This window comes from Ochotona curzoniae, unplaced genomic scaffold (assembly GCF_017591425.1).
Source record: "Ochotona curzoniae isolate NIBS_2020 unplaced genomic scaffold, NIBS_Ocur_1.0 contig_1, whole genome shotgun sequence".
Lineage (NCBI taxonomy): Eukaryota > Metazoa > Chordata > Mammalia > Lagomorpha > Ochotonidae > Ochotona > Ochotona curzoniae.
In genome coordinates this window covers 1,215,152-1,229,312 of record NW_024464918.1, presented here as the reverse complement: position 1 = coordinate 1,229,312, position 14,161 = coordinate 1,215,152, and positions in this window count along the sequence as shown.

Here is a 14,161-nt window from a genome sequence, read left to right as displayed (position 1 = left end):
TTCTCAGTATACTTTCTTTTCGTAGTCATATTGTTTTGCTGGTCTCAGTGACATAATCATTTTCCCAGTTGTATCATTTTTAATTATATCCAGAAGTATGTATTTCTGACTGAATTTTAATATTCTTACAGGGTAATAAGAAAATTGATCCCTCCTAATATAATTCTGATTTTTAAAAGGGCATTTCCAACTATATGAAGAAACCAAAGATATCTGACTCCTTTTCTCACAGTTTATTTTGGAAATATTCTTGTTTTTTGTTGTGCAGCCAGGGCTTCTGAGTATCCCCACTTCTGTTTGCTGTGGAAGCAGATCTCGGTCACTCACTGCCCATTTCTTCCAAGCTACCTGTTCAGTTTTGTAATGGGCCACAGAATTGATCATGTCCACCTCTTCACTACATCTTTCCACTGAGTTGTATTGATCTGTTTCTTCCTTATTAAATTTGGAGACACACAAAGCCTTTTACTTTTCACCTCACTATTCCTCTCCAGACTAGTAATGCTCTTGTTGATAGGACATTCATAAACACTCTGTTGTTTTCTCATGCACGTCACGGTTTTAACCTTATCAGACAAGAGACTCAGTTCTTTCCTAAACATTCCCATGTATGTTCTGCTGAAGTGGCTGAGGTATCTGAGTCATCTGTCTTTATTTTCAAACAACTGCTTGAATGTCTGACTAATCGTTTTAAGGCAAAAAAAAAAAAAAAAATGTTGTCCTGCTGCAAATTTGGCTTTCTTTCTACAACATGCATTCCTGAGAGTGCATTTCCTAAGTTCAGGGCTTTGTGCTGATGCTGTAATGAGATCCAGTGTTGGAAGTCTTGGAATGGGTGAGAGTCATTTCACTTGGAATGAATGTGATTCATTGAAGGCCAGAGGGAATGTTGTGGAAGGGAGAAAGGATGGCCTCCCCAAAGTCTTCTTGTCTCACTACCCAGAACCTGTAAATTTGTTAATGTATCAAAGAAGAGTTGAAGTTGCCGGTAGAACTAATGTTGGTAGTCAGCTGACCAGAAAATGAGGAGGATCGCCTAGCTTATCCAGATGGGCCCAATGTGATTACAAGAGCCTTTAGTAAGTGGAAGCGGAAGATGGAAAGAGTGCCAATATGATGTGACAAGAAAAAGACCCACTGGTCCTGGCTAACATTGAACCAGGAGACACAACGACAGGAACACAAACAGCCTCTAGAAGTCAGATTAGACAAATCAGTGGGTTGTTGTTTAGAGCCTCTGGAAAGAAACACATCTGTTAACACCTTAATGTTCCCAAAGTTCAGCACTTAGACCTCCAGAACTGTAGGGCAGTAAATTTACTTCTAACATTGTTTGGGTAAGTTTTTTTTTGCAGCAGCAATAGGAGAGTAATATGAGTGGTCACTAACACGATTTCTCTTTTTAAATATTTATTTTTATTGGAAAGACGGATTTACAGGGAGAAGAAGAGACAGATTTTTCCATCTGTTGGTTCATTCCACAAATGGTCCAGTGTCTGGAGCTGAGCTGATTTGAACCCAAAAGCCAGAAGCCACAGCCAGGTCTCTCATGTGTGGGCCATCCTCTTCTGCTTTCCCAGGCTATAGGCAGGGAGGTGCATTGGAAGTAGAGCAGTGGCCATTTGGGATGCTGGTACTTGCAGATGGAAGATTAGCCAGTTGAGCCATCAAGCTGCCCTCCCCCACATGTGTACTGCTTAATTTTTAAATTCTATTAAATTTACATGGTTGAGAGGTATGCACGCCCTTGTCTGCCTCTGATTATTGTGAGGTGAGTCAGGTATGGATGAAGGTAGATGGTACACATTTCAGTCTTTTTTTTTTTTCCCTTGCATCCTGAAAGGAACTCACATGAGTTCTATTCCCATTTGTTGTTTAACTTCTCCTACTCCAGTCAAAATATTAATAGATCCATAATCCCTGCAGGTACGAGTGTCATATGACTCTTACTGCCAATGATAGAAAGCTGATTAAAGGACAGGGCTTTAGAAAAAGGATTTCCAAAAGGCTAGTCAGAAGTGGTATGTTATTTAGGGTTTTTATTATTGTTCATTGATTTTTTTTCTTGCAACCTTTCCTTCACGGATACTATAGTAATACTGGAGTTGAAGCAGCCACTTGGAGCCATGAGAAGAAACCACAAGATAAAGTCCTGATACCAAGTATAATTAAGTAGAAAGCTCCCGAGTTTCTGCTAGTGTCATTGGACTGTTCAGACAATCTTTTTTTTTTTTTTAAGATTTTTTATTATTTTTTCATTGGAAAGGCAGATATACAGAGAGGAGAGACAGAGAGGAAGAACTTCCATCCGATGATTCACTCCCCAAGTGAGCTGCAACGGTCGATGCTATGCCGAGCCGAAGCCAGGAGCCTCTTCAGGGTCTCCCACGCGGCTGCAGGGTCCCAAAGCTTTGGCCCATCCTCCACTGCTTTCCCAGGCCACAGGCAGGGAGCTGGAAGGGAAGTGGGGCCACGGGGATTAGAACCGGCGCCCATATGGGATTCCAGGTGTGCAAGGCGAAGACCTTAACCACTTGCGCCACCATGCCGGGCCCAATCTTTTTTTTTTTTTTTTTAAGATTTATTTTCTTTTTATTGGAAAGGTGGATGTACAGAGGAGAGACAGAGAGGAAGATCTTCCATCCAATGATTCACTCCCCAGGCAGCTGCAACAGCTGGAGCTGAGCCAATCCGAAGCCAGGAGCCTCTTCCAGGTCTCCCACGCTGGTGCAGGGTCCCAAAGCTTTGGCCCATCCTCGGCTGCTTTCCTGGGCCACAGGCAGGGAGCTGGATGGGAAGCGGGGCCATGGGGATTAGAACCGGTGCCCATATGGGATCCCAGAGCGTTCAGGGCGAGGACCTTAACCACTACACCATCACGCTGTGACCTGTTCAGAGAATCTTAAACTACTTTCTCCCAGCCTTTCTGTTATGTGATAGAAATAGACCCTATTAACAACTGTAGTTGTGTTTTCTGTTCATTGCAAATGTTTGAAGCTGACACAACCAGTCCCTCTCACAAGTAAGGCTTATTTCGTTTCCTGACTAGATCTAATGCTATTGTACATATGTGATGTGCTTATCAGAAAAATGTGTTTTTCCTTTAGATGTTATCAAGGGAAAGTTTTCTGAACTTGTATTCATATAGTCAGTTCTAAATCTGGGAAACATGCAAAAGTAATTGAACTTTCACCAGACTGTTCCTGGCTAGTTGAATTCTCATATATTGAATTTGATTGGGACAATAAAGCTTTTTTTTTTCTAAGTGAACCAGTAAATTCCAGGCCTGCGTTGAAACCTATGTCCATAGTGTCTTGAGAAAGAGGGCTATGTTTTTGCAGCAGTCCAGGGGGGAATTAGCAGGGCCAAAAACTGTACTTAGTAAAATAAGTCATGTATAATCTTCATAAGTTTATGTTTAAATATATTGGTGAAGTATGACTTGTAGAAGGATCAGAAACAAATTATACTGTTAACACTGAATGCCCAGAAATAGTCTTGATTGTGAATGACAAATCACAGTTGTGTTTTTAAAAAATATTTTTTTAATTTAAAAGGCAGAGTTTATGGGGAGAGGGGAGAGAGAGAGAAGGAAAGAGAAAGCGTGCTTCCATCCACTGGTGATCTGCAGCCAGGAACCAGGAGCTTCTTCTGTGTCTCACACATGGGCGACAGGAGCCCAAGCACTTGTGCCATCTTCTGCTGCCTTCCCAGACTATTAGCAGGGAGCTGGATCGGAAGTAGAACAGCTACAACTTGAACCATTGCCTCTATGGAGTATCAGTTGTTGCAGGCAACAGCTTTACAATACCAATCCCAAAGTCAATGCTTATTAATGAATGAGTTAAGAACAGTGAGTGAAATTTCTTGGAAGGCACCAAGATACTCTTCCACCAGTACAAATAGCACCACATATTTTGCCTATTTTATTCCCCAAATTTTTCGGATTTCCTTAAGTCCCAACTTGTATTTCATAGTATAAAATTAGGACTGTTGAGGCTTTTCCTTTATTTCCCTTACCTGCCTTTATTCTCCCCAAACTAGGTTTGGGATATATAGATATTTGTGGTCACATGACTGAATTATCAGATGGTACGTGCTTTATTCCAGTAATTAGAAAGTAGAGGAGAATCTGACTTCTTTCCACAAATATTTCAGTAGTGGAAAAAAGTTGAGGATTTCCCCTTTGCTCTATTTTTTATATAATGAAAGTAGTCTGTTGCATTTCTTTAGTATCTTCTAGAAACTACTGTTGATGATGTCATGATGCTATTTCTGTTCTAGTTCATTCTAGAACAAGCATAGAAATGATTCCTGATAGTTTCATTGATCAGGTTTTGGATACATTGCTTAAAATCCCTGAGAGGAAAGACTTAGGAAGAAGATGGTTTATTTAAATATGTCCCTGAGGGGGGAGCAAGGTAGCCTAGTGGCTAAGTTCCTTGCCTTTTATGCTCCAAGATCCCATATGGTGACCGGTTCTAATCTTGGCTGCTCCACTTCCCATCTAGCTCCCTGCTTGTGGCCTGGGAAAGTAGTCAAGGACAGCCCAAAGCACTGGAACCCTGCAACCGCTTGGGAGTCCTGGAAGAAGTTCCTGGCTCTTGGCTTCAGCTCGGCTCAGTTCCAGCCATTGCAACCACTTGGGGAATGAATCAGTGGAAGGAAGAGCTTTCTTCCTGTATCTTGTTCTCTCTGTATATCTGCCTATCCAATAAAAATAAATATTTAAAAATATATATCCCCAGAATAAGGAAAAAAAAAATATATATATATCCCTGAACATACTTCTTGAAGGAACATTGTTCCGCTCCACTGTCACGAAAACTTCTTCCTCAAATTGTTTCAGCTGCTTTCAACATTCAGAATCACATTTGAAGTCATTTATGCCTTCACTTCTCTTCTTTCACTTATATACTTTTCACTTTCATACCCTGATTTAAACATAACTTTGGGGAATGCCCTTTATGGCAATAAAAAATGTTAGAACTAGAAAGGTCTCTGGCAGACTTAATATCTGTGTTATTCTTGAACTCTCTCAGTTGCAAGCGATAGATTAGGGTGAGTTACTGAAATCACTGTGTGAAACAGCATGGTGATTTCTGTATTTATTTAAAATTGTGATTTGCATCAAAGTTGATTTTGCAGAATATTGTCTTAAATAATATTTTACTACCAAGATTTTCAGTGATCCCTTACATTTTGCATCTCAGAAGCTTGTCTCATCCTTGTTCTGGTTTTTGATTGCTTCTGACAGGTTCAGGTAGCCATGACTGTGATAGTAAGGATCATCAGAGTCTGAGCAGTGAAGTGTGAAACCAATCATTTGTCACTCCTTACATGGGATAGCAGGAGCAACAGTGGAAAGATTCAAAGGTATCTGATGAGCTGGAGTCCTGCATGTGGGGAACAAAACGGTGACTGTGCCTGACCAGGCAAATTGTTTACATGTGTTTCTTACAGGTTATTTACAATGGTATGAAAAGTATTAGCTCTCAGATTTAGAGTGCTAATTTTGTTGAATTTTTTTTTTGAAACTATGTTCAGGATGAATTTTGGTAGCATTTATGTGTATGTGTGGAAAGAGTTTGAAATGAAAGCTTAGTTTCTTAAATACATAGATTGTGATTCTGATTTGCTTCCTCTTGCGTTAATTGGTGACCTGTGTTTTTGAAAAATCTTTGCTCATTTTATCTAAGGTGTTGAATTTATTAGCATAATGTTAATGATATTACTTTATCATCTTTGCACCATATTTAAAAAACTATAGTTACATCTCACATGTGTTCTACATATTGGTAGTTTAGTTTCCTCCTTTGTTGTATCAATAGTATTAATATCTATAAAACCTAACCTTTGTATTTTTTCTATTAATTTATATTTTTGTTTAGTTGACTTTCACTCATCTCTTTTTGTATATCTTTGTGTATTACTTTGAGTCTAGCTTTCTTGTATTTTTATAGCTTCTCTGGATGCTTTAGGTCAGTGACTCTAAGTCTTTCTCCCTTGTACAAATTAAAATATGTAAAATACAAGTTACAACTATCAATTTTTGCCTAAATACTTTGCAAGTAGTGTTTCATAAATTTGATATGCTTTGTTTTAAATTAGTACTTACTTTGAATTTATCTGTAATTTTCCTGTTGTGTTCTTCTTTGATAACTTGGGCTAACTAGAAGTGTGTTGCTTAATTTCCTACTATCAAAGAATATCAATTTTATATGCAAAATAATTATTTTGCTCTGAGAACATACTCTATGTGATTTCAATAGTTACTAATTTATTGAGTCTTTTTTAAAAAAAGTTATGAAACGTGTTATCTTTGTGAATTTCTCACATGCACTTCCGTTCTTTTCTTTCAACCCGTACTTATACCTAACACGCATCTTACATAAGCCACATGGTTCAATTTTGCTTCTTTATAAAATAATATTTCTGTCTTTTAATTGAACAATTTATTATACTTGTGTGTAGTGTGATTGTTTATATGGTTGTACATTTTTCTTTTTTATTCATGACTTCTGTTTCACATTGCTTCATTTCTCACCTTCTATTCTGGCTTAAATGTGGTATTTTGTACATTAGGGTATATCCTTAGTTACCTTTAGCTATGACATTTTTAAGGTTATTTTTTCTGAGACTACCAATACAGGGCCTTTTCTTACCACAATGCACCTTCAACCACTTCATCTATCATGTAAAAAACGCTTCAATTATGTATTCCTCTTCCCTTTTCCTGTAGCCCAGAAAATCATTGCAAGATCTTGGGAAAATAGTTGAGAATTCATATGGTAAAGAACCTCTATGAATGTAATCAAATTTGAAAATCTCTCTAAAGGACTTAGACATCTACTATTTGGAAGCTAATCTAAACCCGGAAATAAAAAGTTAAGGTGCTTGAAATGAAAAAGCCTCCAGCTGGATTTTAAATATAAATGTATGTTAGAGAACTCATACTGGAGAAAAAGTTATATGAATTCAGTGAATTCAGTCATATGAATTCACTTGTTAAGGGGTACTTGGGATCAATTCACTTGTTAAGGGGTACTTGGGTACTTGGGTACTTGGGGTACAAACCATATCTGTGGAAATGTAAGGGCCCTTCACATGTTCTTTTTATCTTAAAATCACATTGAAAATGAGTACTATGAATATGCAACAAATGTAGCAAAGCCTTTATTCACTCTTTATCCATTGATGCAAATGTAAGCACTCACTGAGGAGGTAAGGAATGTGAAAAAGTCTTCCATTTTCTTTGATTCCTTAGGCTCTTCACTGGAGAAAGATCCTGTGAAAGTAAAAATGAGGGAAAACCATTGCTGAAACCATAATTTTTACTCATTTTTAGGGCACATGTGAGAACTCATATTGCAAGTATAGTCCTATGAATATACAATAAGAAAAATCATTATATCTCCCACATTCCTTATACTATGGGTATTATCTGAGATTGGGGAGAAGACCTATGAATATAAGAAATGTGGGAAATCTCTCTTTTTTTTTCCCCCAAAACTTACTCTATAAGTGAGAAAAAACAGAAAGGAGCCCTTTGCTTATTATCAGGAATGTGATAATATTCACAGTATGTCTTCTCCCTTTAATAACTAACTCCTTGAGCATCTATGGTTGTAAATGATGTAATCAACCCTCTATTGATCCTCCATAGTTTACTGTGCATGTGATAATGCACCTCAGAGAGAAGTGCGAGGTTATCATTATTTGTAAGTGTGAACTGGACTCAACAACTAGATAACGGGTAAAACATCATTTCTAGGTATGTCAGTAAGCATGTTTCAGAAAGAGATAGGCATTTTAACAACTGAGTTAGAAAAATCTGCCCTCATGCAATGTGTGTGGGTACACATTCAGTCAGTTGTGGTCTCAGGTATAACAAAAAGTCAGTGGAAAGGCAAGTTAACTCTCTTGTGTGCAGTCAAGACATCTACCTCTTGTATCAAAACTCCCAGTTCTCTAGCCAACTCCCTGTTTGTCACCTGGGAAAGCAGCGGAGGATGGCCCAGGTACTTGGGACCCTGCACCCACATGGGAGACCAAGAGGAGGCTCCTGGTTCCTGGCTTTGGATGAGGCTGTTGTAGCCATTAGGGGAGTAAATCAGTGGAGTGATCTTTCTTCTCTCTCCTCTCCACAAATCTGCATTTCCAATAAAAATAAATAAATCTAATAAAAATTCATCTAGGAGAGAAATTGTAAGTGTAAGGAAATTTGGGAAAGTGTAATTCCTCACACTTTGATACACATATGAGAACACATACTGAAGATAAATAACAAAGAATGTGGGAAAACCATCAAGTTTTCATTCCTTACTCAGCAAGTGAGTACTCATACTAGCAGATATGGCTGCAAAGAGTGCAAAAAATCCTTTCGTTTTCTCTGAGAAATCGCCTGATGAACATAAGCAATGTGGGAAAATCTTCAGATATATCTCTTCTCTTATTACACATAAATTCATACTCAAAGATAATTCCATTAAATGTTACAAATATGGAAGTGCTTTATTAGTGTCTCATCCTTGAAGTCAACTCCTAACTCATTTATTATCTTATTTTCTAGTGAAAAACTAAATGGTGATAATTATTGCTTCCAGTACACTTCTACTTTATGACACCATTTTGATACATAGAATTTTTATTATTTCACTTACACAAATGTTGTATCATTTCTATTGTGAAGTCTCCTTGGACCTGTGAGTGAATTAAGGTGTACTTTTGACAGGTACAATTTCTGAAGTTCATTTTTAATTACAGGTATTGAAATTAGTCTTGTTATTGTTAGTCATGTATGTGTATTTTAAATTAATTTTGTTGTTTATAATTTGCTGACATGCACAGTCAGTGTGATTACTTGTAGGGATTTTCCTTCTGACATATTGTAGCAAACTCCCTTTTTCCTTACTAAGAGAACTGATCAATTTTCAGGCTATTTATTTTCCACAGAAATACCTGTTTTCAGGAATGTTTGTAGCTAATATACAACTAGCTGCCTTGGTCAATAGGTATAAATATAAAAATGTGCAATTATTACAAAAGGATAATTTCATCTGACTTAGTCATTGAGCCTTTTGTACTTTGCTGCTGTTTCAAGTTATGTACGACACTGGAAATTTCAGAGAGAGCCTTGCAGCCATGAGGGTGAAAGATAATGGTGCTGATGGTGGTGCTGGATTGTGTTACATGAGGCTTGGAAATACATTCTCCAGAGCGCTCTTGCTGTATGATGTGGGCTAGAATTGGACAAAAGAACATGAATGAAATTGGAAATGCAGAAACAAAGAAGGTGCCATTAATTTCTGAATGGTTTGGTAGTAGAACATATAAATGTTTCTACAGATTCAGAAGTGTTCATGAGTTCCCAGTTTTGAGCTTATCTTCTGACTACTGGCTGTTTGAAGAACACTAACATTGAGCCAGACACTGAGCCCCTAACTTCAATTCCTGCACAAGTGCTGTCTTCCGCAGGTATCTCCAAGGCTCATTCTGCATGGCTGTACTTTGGTGGCTAGACATGCACAGGTGCTTGAATTTCCTTATGGGTTTTGAGCCACAAATTTATCTACTGTTTTGTATCATACTTAGTCTTTCTCTAATGGTCTAAATTTCATTTATTTACCCTTGTCAAAGGTCTGATTTCTGTATTGACAGGGACTTACCAAAATCCTTCTATAACTTGTTTCTCTGAGTTAACCATGCTGCAACAAAACATAAAACAGTAACATTGCACTCTTATGGCTACATTATTCCTGCACCACCCATTTCTGGAGTTTCCTAGGAAAGAAATAAACACCTTATTAATTTGTAAAACTTGCTGTGGGAGGTTTCTCTTAGTCTAAATTTTTAAAACCCCGAACATGTGGTATTGCTAAATTAATCAAGGTAACCTGTCATATTAACAAAACAATACAGAAAATTTATATTTTCATTTCAACAGATGCATAAGATTTTATAAATTCAAAATGCATTGCTATGAAACCTCTCAGCATATCTAGAATATGGACATATCTTCATTGTGATGAAGAACCACCAAAATACTACAAATATGATTATACTAAAGGAAGAAACGGTGAATGCTTTTACCCTAAGATTAGATTCAAAAGCAGAATGTTATCACTGCTTCTGTTCCTTATAATGGAGAACCTAGTCAATGCAGAAATTCAAGAAAAATAAATAAAAGGCACAAAGATTTAAAAGGAAGAAAGTTGTCCTCATTTACAGGTGACTAATACATTGAAAATCCTAGGGAAAAAAAAATCCTTACTGGATTGTAGGTGTGAAGCTAATACACAATTATAGGGGAAAGCATTGTGGTGCAGTGAGTTAATCCACTGCTTGGGACTCCCACATCCCTTATCCAAGTGCCTGGGATTCAGTCTTCCCTCCACGTCTAATCCAGATTCCTCCTTCTAAATCTAAGACGTAGCAGATGATGCCCCAGTTCTTTGGATTTCTATCACCTACAATAGAGACCCGGATGGAATTTCTGGATCCTTGGCCTGGCACTGGCCAACCTGTTGTAGCATCTGGTGAATAAATCAGATGGAAGCATATTCCCTCCATTTCGCACCCACTCCTCCTTCCTCTCTTTCTCTCCTTCTTTCCCTCCCTCTGTTGTTCTTCCCATTGCTCACTGTCACTTTGCCTTTTAAATACCTTTATAAAAAACAAACTAATTTAATATAAAGGCAACATAAAATGGAAAACAAGAAGTAAAAATAATAATAATTTATGCAGCAGCAGAAAAATAATTACAGATTAACCAAAAATGTGCAAGACTTTTAGAGTTGAAAAATTACAAAATGCTACAAAGATAAATTGAGATTTAAATAAATGGAAACATAAACCGTGTTCATATATTAGAAGGCTCCACATTAGGGAGTCCGTTTTTCCTTGAATTGATCTGCAGATAATACAAGTCCAATTACAACCCAGATTGTTAGCAAGTGGCATGCAGCACTCACACATGTTTGACATAAATATACTGTAAATCTGTATATTTGAAAGATAGCATAGTGACATCAATCAAGGTAATAAAAACATAAAGATCAATAAATCATCTAAAAATCCACTCAAGCATACAAATTATTTGAGGTAACATTTTTTCTTTTTAATATCATTCATAGTACCTATGGACTTTTAAAAATAGAAGCTCTTTTTAAAATATTGCCAATTTTAAACATTTTGCCACATTGACTTCAAATGTAGATATCATTTACATAAGCCTCTATGCTTTTTTCTTGAAACATTAATGGATTTTTTTAAATTAGGTAAATATTTTGGTCCATTTTTTGCTAATTCAATTATTACAAGTTGGCCATCAAGAGCCTCATCCGTGAAGGTGTGGTCATTGTGGCACAGTGTGTTAAGCCACTGCTTGTGATGCTACATCACAGAGTGCAAGTTGCAGTCCCATTTCCTCCACTTCAGACCCAGCTTCCTGCTCATGTGCCTGGGAAGGCAGCAGAGGATGGCTTGTGTCCCTGACTTCAAAGGAGTCCAGTTTCCTACCTTTAACCTCGCACATCCCTGACTGTTTTGGCTGATTAGGTAGTGATCCGTGGATGAAAGGGTCTCTCTATTTTTTTCCTATCTCTTTTAATAGTTACTTTTATTTCAAAGTCAGATTCACAGAAGAGTGGAAGACCACTAGTGTACTCCCCAAATAGCCACAGCAACCGGAGACAGACTGATGCAAAGCCAGGAGCTTCTACCAGGTCTGCTGCTTTTCCAGCCCACAAGCAGGGAGTTGGATTGGGAATTAAGCAGCCAGGACATGAGCCAGTGCCCATATGGGATGCCAGCACTGCAGATGGAGGGTTAGCCTTATATGCTGCTGAACTGGCCCCACTCTCTTTCTGCCTTTCAAACACATAGACAACTTAAAAAAAAAAAGAGAGAGAGAGAGAGACCCTTGAACTGGCTCCTAGTAGGCTCTTGACTCTACTCATAATTTTGAAAGCATCCTTAATTGCTGGTGATAACAAAAGATCACCAAATGATTCTATTTTGGCTGCTCCAGACATATATTTTAGTAGCCTTACAATATATTCTAGCTTACATTCACTGAATAAATATGTTAAAAAACAAAATTCTGTGTATGTGCTAGGCTTATTTTGAACAGAGTAATAACTTCTAGTGAACAAATATAAAGATAAATTTAAAGCTGCATATTTATGCTAATATTTCCCATCTGTTTCTGATACAATGTATATGCCATAAAATGTACAAATTTTAATTTATACTTAGCTCTTATATAGTTATCTAAGCAATACATTTTTGTAAGTGTTTAATTTATTTGAGAAGTAGAGAGAAAGAAAGCTCTTCCATCTACTGGTTCACTCCCTCGATGTCTGCAACAACCAGGACTGCACCAAAGCCTGGAACCTGAAACTCCATCTGGTCTTCCATGTGGGTGGGCAAAATCACTTGGACGATCATCTACTACCTCTCAGGATGCATTAGCAGAAAGTGGGAAAGGAAGCAAAGAAGCCATAACTGAAACCGGCATCCTGGGACCTGCGCAGTAACCTAGTGGCTAATGTCCTTGCCTTGTACATGCCAGGATCCCATATGGGTGCTGATTTGTGTACTGGTTGCCCCACTTGCCATCCAGCTTCTTGCTTGTGGCATGGGAAAGAGGTACAGGATGCACAAAGCCTTGGGATCCTGTACCAACATGAGAGACCCAGAAGAAGCTCCTGTATCCTGGCTCCTAGCTTCAAATCAGCTCAACTCCAGATATTGTGGCCACTTGGAAGTGAGCCAGCAATTGGAAGGTCTGTCTCTTCTCTCTGTAAATCTGACTTTCCAATAATAAATAAATCTTAAGAAAAAAAAAAAAGGAAAAACTGGCATTCTGACATGTAATACACCTATCTACAGCTATTCCTGCTGCACTGAAAGCCTGGCCCCTGGGTAAGACAGTATCTTCTGTGTAAAGATTTATTTCCTTTGTTTGAAAGGCAGAGAGATCTTGTATCTGCTGGTTCACTCCTCAAATGGCCTCCGACGCCAGGGTCAGGCCAGGCCAAAGCCAGAAGCTAGGAGTTTCATTCCAGCTCTCCCACACAGATGCAAGGGCTCAAGCACCTGACCATCTTCTTCAGGGAACTGGATCAGAAGTAGAACACCCAGAGGTCCAGTGTGACACTTTAACTGAACAATCCCCACTGCAAATGCTAGGATCCCATAGGAGTGCCGGTTCACGACCCGGCCGCTCCACCTCCCATCCATGTCCCTGTTTGTGGCCTGGGAAAGCAGTGGAGGATGACCCAGATGCTTAGGACCTTGACCCGTGTGGGAGACCTGGAAGAGACTCCTGCTTCCTGGTGTGAGATTGGCTCAGCTCCATCCATTGTGGCCATTTGAGGAGTGAACCAGCAGATGAAAGATCTTTCTGTCACTCTGTATTCTGCCTTTCCAATTAAAATATATATTTTTTAAAAAAGCAGGACTTGAATGGATACCTGTAAGGAATAGTGGTGTCATAGGCAGTGGCCTTACTACAACACTGGCTCCTTCACAGACTATCTTGATTAAAACCAAACCAATTATTTCATTAGTGTTTAGAAACATTATGAAGTCTATGGCAAAACTATTAACTGTAGGCTTCTGGATGAATAAGTGTGTGTGTGTGTAACAATTTGTTTATTTGAAAGATAAAGTTACAGAGTGAACAAGGGACAGAGAGGCCTTCCATCTGCTGGTTCATTCTTCAATTAGCCACAACCAAAGCCAGAAGCCAGGAGCTTCTTCCCAGGTCTCCCACATGGGTGCCAGGACCCAAGCACGTGGAACATCCTCTGTTGCTTTCCCTCGTGTATTGGCAGGAGCTGGATAGGAAGTAGAGCAGCTGCCAATTTGAAATGGCATTTCAGTGGGACGCTGGTACTCAGGTGCCAGCTTGATTCACTATGCCACAACACCAGCCTCCAGAAGAAGCATTTACTGACAATCCAACATACCCATATTCACTATGCCCAGGTGTTTTATTTCCTTGTCAGTGGTCAATATGGGTTTCCCACAACATCAGAGGTAAGCTGGAGGGAGAGAGATCAGTGCAATGGAGAAAGGTGACAAGGGAATGTGACCTGTTTCTATAACTTATACTTTCTGGACCTTCTTGATTCTAATCATTTATAATACCATA